Below are 9,065 nucleotides of genomic sequence, written 5' to 3' on the forward strand. Positions count from 1 at the left end.
CACAGATAGCCCTTTGTGCAGTTTTGAGCTTAATTACAAACAAACTTTCCACCACAGGAAAATCGAACCACGAATTTTACTGTTATAAATCCTTAAACTTACTTTTGATTCACTGGGGGAACAAAAAAAAAAGGTTAAAGACAAGACATTAAGAAAGGATCAAAGTGTTTTTGTTAAATAAAAGTGAAGATTTTAGTATATTTCTCTCCATAAACAAATATTGTGTGGACGATGGAAGTTTCGTATCAAATTTTCCGTAGCAGTGGACTTGTTCTGTATTGGCTTAAGCGTTGTCTCTCTGCGTGACTTATCACGAGTGATATGTTAGTGTATAAATCAGGTGTGTCTTGACGTCATTATATCTAAAAAAAAACTGCTATTGTTATTTCAGCTACTGCGGGAAATTTTAACATGTCACGAGCAGTGATGAAATTAAACAACGGAAACAGTCAGATGTTACGAGTTTGCATTTTCAAACGTTGTGTTCTAATAGCCATGTAACAGTGTACAAATAACAATAGACTAAATAATGTAATGTTATTGGTTAATACGCAAAAAAATCTGATCAGTAAACGACTTTATAATAATTACAATTCACTTGCTTAATCTGATTCACACCCTAACAGCTGTTGGTAAACTGATGGTATATATGTCACCACTATGTGTGTCGTATCACAGTTGGCCTGATGAGCCCTGGTACTGGACGAAAGGCCTCATTGGAACAGACATAGTGTGGTTTACATGTTTTAACATGTTTTCCTTTGACTCAGGGATTCTTAGTTTAAGTGTACGGGAAGTGTTGATTAAACCAAATCACGACGAACATGGACATCAAACAGTGAGAGTTGCATGTTGTTGTTTTTTGTCCATTGTTTTAATGCCCTACGTTATACTATTTAGTATATCAAATGTGACCACTTCTTAATTTTACTTATTTTTTGTTAGTATACTTTTATCACAAAGAATGTTTTATATTGTGAGCTTAATATATGTGTATTTGGGACTAACCTAAATCTCCTGAACTTGTTGAATCTTGTAAGTTATTATTGGGATTACGGCCGAAAGTGTCATTAACAGCGGAGGTAACCGACTGATGGAACAATGCATTCTAATATTTTAAGAAGCATAATAAAAGTGTACTTAATTAGCTATATATCTATTATAAGGTTGATTGTTAGTGTTAAGTTAAAATTTATCGCGATGTCGTAAATATATCCATGACACTATTTACACTACCTGTTGTTGTGTTATTAGCTTTTATTACTGGAATAGAACTACGTAACTTCCACCGAGGCCAAATGCCCCCTGGTGGATCAGCAGTAAGTCTTAGAGATTATAACACTAAAAATCGGGTTCGATACCTGCGGCTGGCAGACCACAAATAGTCTATTATGTAGCTTTGTGCTTAACAAAAAAAAAAAACGCTCAGGAAGGATTTTCTTTGTTTGATCTTGCCAGATTCTTCACAGCCCAGTAAAAATTGGAAGTGTTTTCGTTATTTCTGTAATTAATTAAAATAAAACAAAACCTTGCTCCGGAACACACTTATTACATAATCTTCTTTTGAGAATTTCAAATTCAAAGAGTTAATTGAATTTCCTCTGAGATAATTTGACTAAAAAAAAAACCATCAATGTCGTTACACTCACTCAATAATAGGATCACATCAATCACATGGTGTTCGTTATTGTTCTCGAGTTAACGTAGCAAGTCGTTGAGGATAACGCCCATCCACCTTTCTGTTAATTATCATATAGTAGGTGAAAAGAAAAAGAGTTTCTGGTGGTTTAATTTTTTTCCTCCCGCCCCTTTAATACGGGAAACTAATAGAAACAGCGGTGACATCTCACGGTGGAATGAGCGTGGCTTAGGGGGGGAGGAAACATTTGGTTTCTTCAGCTTACAATTACAATTAACGCTTTTAACAGAATAAAAGGTCGCTTAGCCGTGACAAAAAAAAAAGAGATCACGTGACTGAGAACCCCCAGGAACTACAGTAATTACATACTACACGACGGTAGTTTGGAAATTAACCTTATAATTTCTCATCGTTTTCTTAATGCAATAAAACCTCTTTGAGTATTTAAATGTCAAATTACAACTTCCGTTTCTGCGACACCTGCGTTAGCGGATATTACAGGAAACTGTTCAACACTTACTGGGCTCGTTTAACAGGGTCAATTGATAGAAGAAAGTAGAATATGATCTTAAGATCTTTGCCATCATCTGGGGTCGATTAGCGTTTTGTTTACAGACTCGGTTGGTACGAGAAAAAGCTTGGTTGCTTTCATGGGTATTTTAGAACAAAGCCACATTAACCTACCACCGCGGAGGATCGAACCCCGGATTTGAGCGTTGCAGCTCAATAAACTTACCGCTGTCCCACCACGGGGTGGGGGACTAGAAAAATATACAAGTGTTTACATGATAATTCGCATTAAGGTATTTACTCTGTATAAAACTATTTAACGTAATTTGAGTCATAATTAAACACTCGTAGACAGATTCGTTTGGCACTAGTTAAATTCGCATGCTTTACAGCAGTTAAAGGGGTTACATTTTATGAATTTTTTTTTGTCTTCACGAGGAGTGCAAATTAAGTTATTTTATCAGATGGTGATATCACACAATGCTATAGTCTGTTTTTGACGTTATAATTAATCAGATTATCTTATATAAAGATTGTGGTCTCGATTTGGAGTTTGTAACCCGTTGTGATGTAAAATTAACAACTGAAGTTGGTGTGGGGTTTACCATCTGTTGTAGATCTGGAGTTTACCGTCTGTTGGTTATAGTAGACAATACAGGGTTGGAAAAGATATGGGGGGTTATCATCTTTTGGTATAGTAGAATATAGAATGATGGAGAATATCTTATTTCAGATAGCTCTTTTAGCTTGTTTTAACTTGTTTACACGCTGAGTAAATCTGGGGGGTTATCATCTTTTGGTATAGTAGAATATAGAATGATGGAGAATATCTTATTTCAGATAGCTCTTTTAGCTTGTTTTAACTTGTTTACAAGCTGAGTAAATCTGGGGGGGTTATCATCTTTTGGTATAGTAGAATATAGAATGATGGAGAATATCTTATTTCAGATAGCTCTTTTAGCTTGTTTTAACTTGTTTACACGCTGAGTAAATCTGGGGGTTATCATCTTTTGGTATAGTAGAATATAGAATGATGGAGAATATCTTATTTCAGATAGCTCTTTTAGCTTGTTTTAACTTGTTTACACACTGAGTAAATCTTTAATAAGTAATCCTGATTTAGCTGGGGGAGGTGTAGTAGAAACCGAGTTTGGTTTAGCAAGGAATGAGCCAGAATGGTAGTAATTATCCTTGCTCCTGAGACGGGGGGGGGGGGCGAGGGTATTGCAATCGGGTTCGTATGTCTGTCCGTGTTTCCGCACGCGTACCTCGAAAACCGATAGACCGATGTACACGAAAATTTTACCAAAGATGGAAAAGTCAGTATTGGACAATCCACCCCGAATTTAGTCCGAATTAAAATCCGGATCCAGATTTTGGATCAGTTTGAATATTTTTTATAATGGGGAGATGGGGCATTTTCGCGGTTTTGGGGGGTAAATAACTCTGTAAAGTGTTATTGGATTTGTACCAAATTTCATGGGCACATTAAGGTTGAGACTCCTCACAACACCACAAAAAAATGATCAGGACTGTTGATCATTCTGAATCTGATAAGAATTTTCTGAGTCTTCGAAGATTAAATTTGACGTCATCTATTACGTCATCTATTATAAACGCATGCAATTTCGAAAATGTATACAGTTTTCTGACTGCTCTTCTTATAACTGCAATCGAGCTCGAGCCAAAGGAAACATTATGACTCCCCCCCCCCATAAAAAAAGAAGTTAATACCAATAAAAGTAATTATGCAATCATATAATACTGTTAATTTTGGGAATGCTCAACGTACACTCTGCAACGTACTAGTTGTTTGACAATAAATACGTTCATTTGTGGCCTTAGCAGGGCGGTTAGTCTGATATCAACTGCCCTCCCCCCTCTCTCTGCTGTCGCCGGGACTGTAATCCAGTAAGATTTTGTCTAATTGATATTCAGTACGACCTAACGTGCTATTAAGTTGGTTCACTGCTCAGGTGCGTGTTATATAGTGTTATGTAGAATGCCTGGCTAAATGCATTTTTACAATACATAAACCTTAGGAAGTTTACTCACCTCTGTTTTTTAACTCAGGTGCGTGTTATATAGTGTTATGCAGAATGCCTGGCTAAATGCATTTTTACAATACATAAACCTTAGGAAGTTTACTCACCTCTGTTTTTTAACTCAGCTCGCAACACCTTGGATGACAGGATAGCCTTTTATAGTACGGCTGTTTCTTGGCTGTACACAGCTACGTAAGTGTATTGTGGCCTTGTCTGTAATAACAGCAAACATAAAAATATATTCAGTGGCACACTAACGTCGTCTGTGGTTGACTTAAAAGTATTTTATAAAAATCATAGGCGGTGAAACATATTTGAATTAGGGGGTAGGGGGGAGGTACCTTGTTTGCTATATGTTAACCGTGACCCCTGAAGTCAAAACTGAAAAGCAGATTTCCATTATAGCTATACATTCATAACTGTTCTCCATTCATGAGGACGCTTCGTTACCGTGTTACAATGGGGGGGGGGCGTTCCCCCCGTGTCACCACCGCCTATGATTAATATGTATATTACTCCGTCATAATGTATAAACATAACTGTTCTCCATTCATGAGGACGCTTCGTTACCGTGTCACAATGGGGGGACGTTCCCCCCGTGTCACCGCCGCCTATGATTAATATGTATATTACTCCGTCATAATGTATAAACATAACTGTTCTACAATAGAATTATAAGATTGTTTTATGTTTCTACTGAATTAGCTTGAACAATCGATTATAAAACTAAAGATAACATACACTGAGGTACTCGGCTCATAACGTTATCATTTCGTAACACATTTTATTAAATTTATCAATCACATTTCAAAACATCCCCCCCTTTTATTCTTGAAAACGGCCACCTGAAATTGAAAGGAAAATAAAATGAAGACCAGTGAAATTTGGATTATTAATAAAACTACAATTATTTCTATTGCAAAACAAAAAATGTTTTGACCACGTTTGTTCGGGCCTTCATCGGGAGTAACACGTTTCGTTTCGATTTAAACCTTTTAACCCCAGGCCAAATTAACTTGACCAAGGGTCAAAAGTAATCGGGGGTGTTCAGAATCATTATCTCTTCACCCCGCTCACGGACTATATGTATCGTGGAAAAAAAAAAACAACTTTAAATAAAATAAAAACAAATAAAGAAATCAAGGCAGATTTTAAATCTGGCTATGAGACATAGGTGGCACTGATCATAGTAATGGTACTTTAGTTTAATGGTGCTTTAGTTTGATGTGTCTTCTTGGCTGGTTTGGGAGGCTACAACGTTTACACTTTGAAAAAAAACATCGATCTGAAAATCCTAATCCCCCATAATTTTGATGTGGGAGGAAAACGGGAGTACCCCGAGAAAAACCCACTTTCACTACCCGGACGCCGAATATTCTATCCGGATAGTGCCTGAGCTAAGGAACAAAAAAATATATATGGGTTAATGCACTAAATCATTGTCAACGTCAGTGTGTTGCAAGGTTCTTTTTAAGTTCATAGGAGATATATTGGTGCACCAAGTTTCTGGGATAATGAAACTTCAGACCAAACCAAGCCTTTATAGTAGTGAGGTATCGAAAATCGAAATGGTGTATTTAAGTGCTTTACACTCACAGAAAAGAAATCTATCATTCTATAGGTATTTGAAGAACTTGTAGCATTCCGCCACAATTTAATTCTTCGTATTTTTATCCGACACTATGAAGCTGGTACATAACCGAATAGAGTTCTTTAAACATTGGTTTAACAACAAGTAAAAGCTTGGAATGGTCTATTAGTTCATTTCAATACCTATAGAATGATAGGTTTATTTTTTGTGAGTGTAAGACACTTAAATACATCATCTCGAATAAATAAACATTTCTTAGAGGCAGAAAAAAGTATGGTTCTTTCGTAGATAAAAACACCAGACTCTCCCTTCTTCTCCCAACTAACTCTTTGATCCTCTTCCGCATACCCAAATAAAAAAATCCTAGAAAAGCCACTAGTTCTTACAGACTTACAATGACAGGGATCAAACAAATATCATACTTAGGTAACTCGTTGTGATTAAGATAACAGTAAGAGTCAGTTATGTAATTCTGACGCTTCCAAAGATTATCACTACAGTGGGAAGAACAACTTGAACATCAGCAGTGGGAAGAACAACTTGATTTCATGTAATGCAGGTTCTGTGTGCATTTATGTTTCATACCACGAACAGAAGCTACTTTGTTCATTGTTAACCCAAAGAAGACACAATACTTATTAAACTTATGGCTTCAAATAAAGAAAACAAACTTATTTTAAATCTTACTATTCGGAAGTTGCTTTCTTTATAATAAAGAAGTTAAATTTTTTGTAGTTAAACACAAAGCTACACAATGGCCTATCTATGTTGTGCCTCCCACGGGTATCGAAACCCGGTTTTTAGCGTTGTACTATAATAAATGAGAAAAACAAAGATGTGTCCCCCCCCCCCCAAGTGGCACAGCGGTATATCTGTGGACTTATAACGCTAGAATTCCGGTTGCGATACACGTGGTGGGCAGAGCACAAATAGCCCATTGTGTAGCTTTGTGCTTAATTACAAACAAACAACGAAAACAAAGATGCATGATTGTGGAACATCTCGACTTTATTTGGCAGCTGATTGATTTAATATTTCTTCCTGGTTTTACCCTCGTTTGGATAACTGATCCATTTTCTGTTACTTCAATCTTTAGCCAAGCTTCTATTCTTGATAAATCTACTGTAAAATCTAAACTCAATACTTTCAGAGAAAATAATATCGTTAACGATTAACCGAAATTCACGTTTTATTTTATTATTTCAGTTGATAACCTCAATATTTCGAGAATGTGAACAGTAACATCTAATTACTCCTATACACGCAAGAAATATGTGGTTTAAGCAAAGTTATTCTATATTCAACTACTCACGAAAAATTTAGTTAATTAACTTGTTTCGCGCAAGAGAAAATAAAAATTTTAAGAATAATTTTACCTTATTTGTTCACCATCTTAGTTATTTGTTGAAATCCCACTTCGTGTTTTCAGTAAGTTATGTTAAGTATTTGTTTTAATAATTAAAACAAACTTTTGTGTTCAGAACCAAACTATTTACATCCAGGATGTAATATTGTATAATTCTATTCATGCACTTTTTATGTTGTTAATCAAATCTTAAATTATTACCAGGTTTATTCAGAGCGTTGTACAGATTCTATACGTGAGTTCAATTTCTTTACCCCTACAGTTATCATGCTTCGTTGTTAATAGGTATGAAGTAAAAATGGACTTTTTTTAAAAACTCACTAGTCAAGACAAAGCTAAAGTCTAGAAACTATAGAAAACTGATCACTAGTCAAGACAAAGCTAAAGTCTAGAAACTATAGAAAACTGATCATCAGTTTTCTATAGCTTCTAGACTTTAGCTTTGTCTTGACTAGTGATCAGTTTTCTATAGTTTCTAGACTTTAGCTTTGTCTTGACTAGTGATCAGTTTTCTACAGTTTCTAGATTTTACCTTCCAAAATTTAGTTTTGTTTCGACGTTTTGATCCATTTGCTGTTATTTTCAATCTTCAGCTTCGTTTGACGTTTTGATCAATATGCTGTTATTCTCAATCTTCAGCTTCGTTTCGACATTTTTACACATTTGCTTTTATTTTCAATCTTCAGCTCCGTTTCGACATTTTGACCTATTCGCTGTTATTTTTAATCTTCAGCTTCGTTTCGACATTTTGACCTATTCGCTGTTATTTTCAATCTTCAGCTCCGTTTCGACATTTTGATCAATTTGCTATTATTTTCAATCTTCAGCTTCGTTTCCACATTTTGACCTATTCGCTGTTATTTTCAATCTTCAGCTCCGTTTCGACATTTTGATCAATTTGCTATTATTTTCAATCTTCAGCTTCGTTTCGACGCTTTGATCCATTTGCTGTTACTTCCAAAATTTAGTTTTATTTCGACCATTGATCAACTTACTTGCTTTCCCATAGCAACCAATTACATTGGCAATTTTTCTCAACGTACATCGTTAGAGTAATAAACACTATACATAACAAAGACGAAATACAATACTATGCATAATAACTAATGATAATACTTTGGAGTTTCAATACTATCCCGATATGCAAATAAATTTGGAGCAAACCTCTGATTAACACCTGATCTTTGGAACGTTATTGTTCTTCTCAAAGTTTGACATTATTGGAGCTCTTAAACCTTTTTTCCAGTGTTATTTTACGTATTTAATGCTTTGCTTTGTATTTCTATACTTTTGTAATCTGGAAAAATATGTTTATATATATTATTTTTTTAGCTTTCCTAAGAACTCATGTTCAGATTTCGTAAAAATGTGATGTCTGGAATAAAAGCAAAAAGGATTATTAGGAACTTGTCGTTTTGAAAGGCAAGTTGGTGGATTTGTGCCTCAGTTGACAGCTTTCCGTGTAACACAATGACTATAAAGTTATTACATGAAGATCACAGGGATTGTTCAAGGAGACAACGACTGTTTCTTTCACTGCTAGTTTGTCACATTTTTCTACATCACAAACTAGCATTTGAAGCAAACAAGTAAAGTGACAAAGTAAAGTCGACGTTATCTTTTCTAAGTGCATTGTGTATTGGAAACGTAGGAATACAACATAAAACGGCATATGTTTTTGAAAGACTTCTGTACCATTTCTTTATGTGTAATGTGCATAAAGAAATACAGAGAGAAAACGGATTAACTTTAGTTTAAAGACGGTGCTTGTGAAATATAATTATTTTTCGTAAGATCTTCGTTTGGTTTGTCTTGAATTTCAAAATGTTAGTTTGTTTGTTTTATGAATTTCGTGCAAAGCTACACGAGGGCTATCTGCGATAGCCGTCCCTAATTTAGCAGTGTAAGACTAGA

At 35.3% G+C, this 9,065-nt stretch overlaps 1 long non-coding RNA gene across 1 annotated transcript in view; it reads right to left on the reverse strand.

The window, feature by feature from the left end:
* Positions 1-9,065, reverse strand: part of LOC111083521 — a 21,158-nt gene that overhangs the window by 4,883 nt on the left and 7,210 nt on the right. The window contains exon 2 of the long non-coding RNA XR_002609089.1: positions 4,302-4,407. This is a non-coding gene — a long non-coding RNA (uncharacterized LOC111083521). The remainder of the gene's footprint in view (positions 1-4,301; positions 4,408-9,065) is intronic.

The sequence above is a fragment of the Limulus polyphemus genome, unplaced genomic scaffold, assembly GCF_000517525.1.
Source record: "Limulus polyphemus unplaced genomic scaffold, Limulus_polyphemus-2.1.2 Scaffold9943, whole genome shotgun sequence".
In the NCBI taxonomy this organism is placed as follows: domain Eukaryota; kingdom Metazoa; phylum Arthropoda; class Merostomata; order Xiphosura; family Limulidae; genus Limulus; species Limulus polyphemus.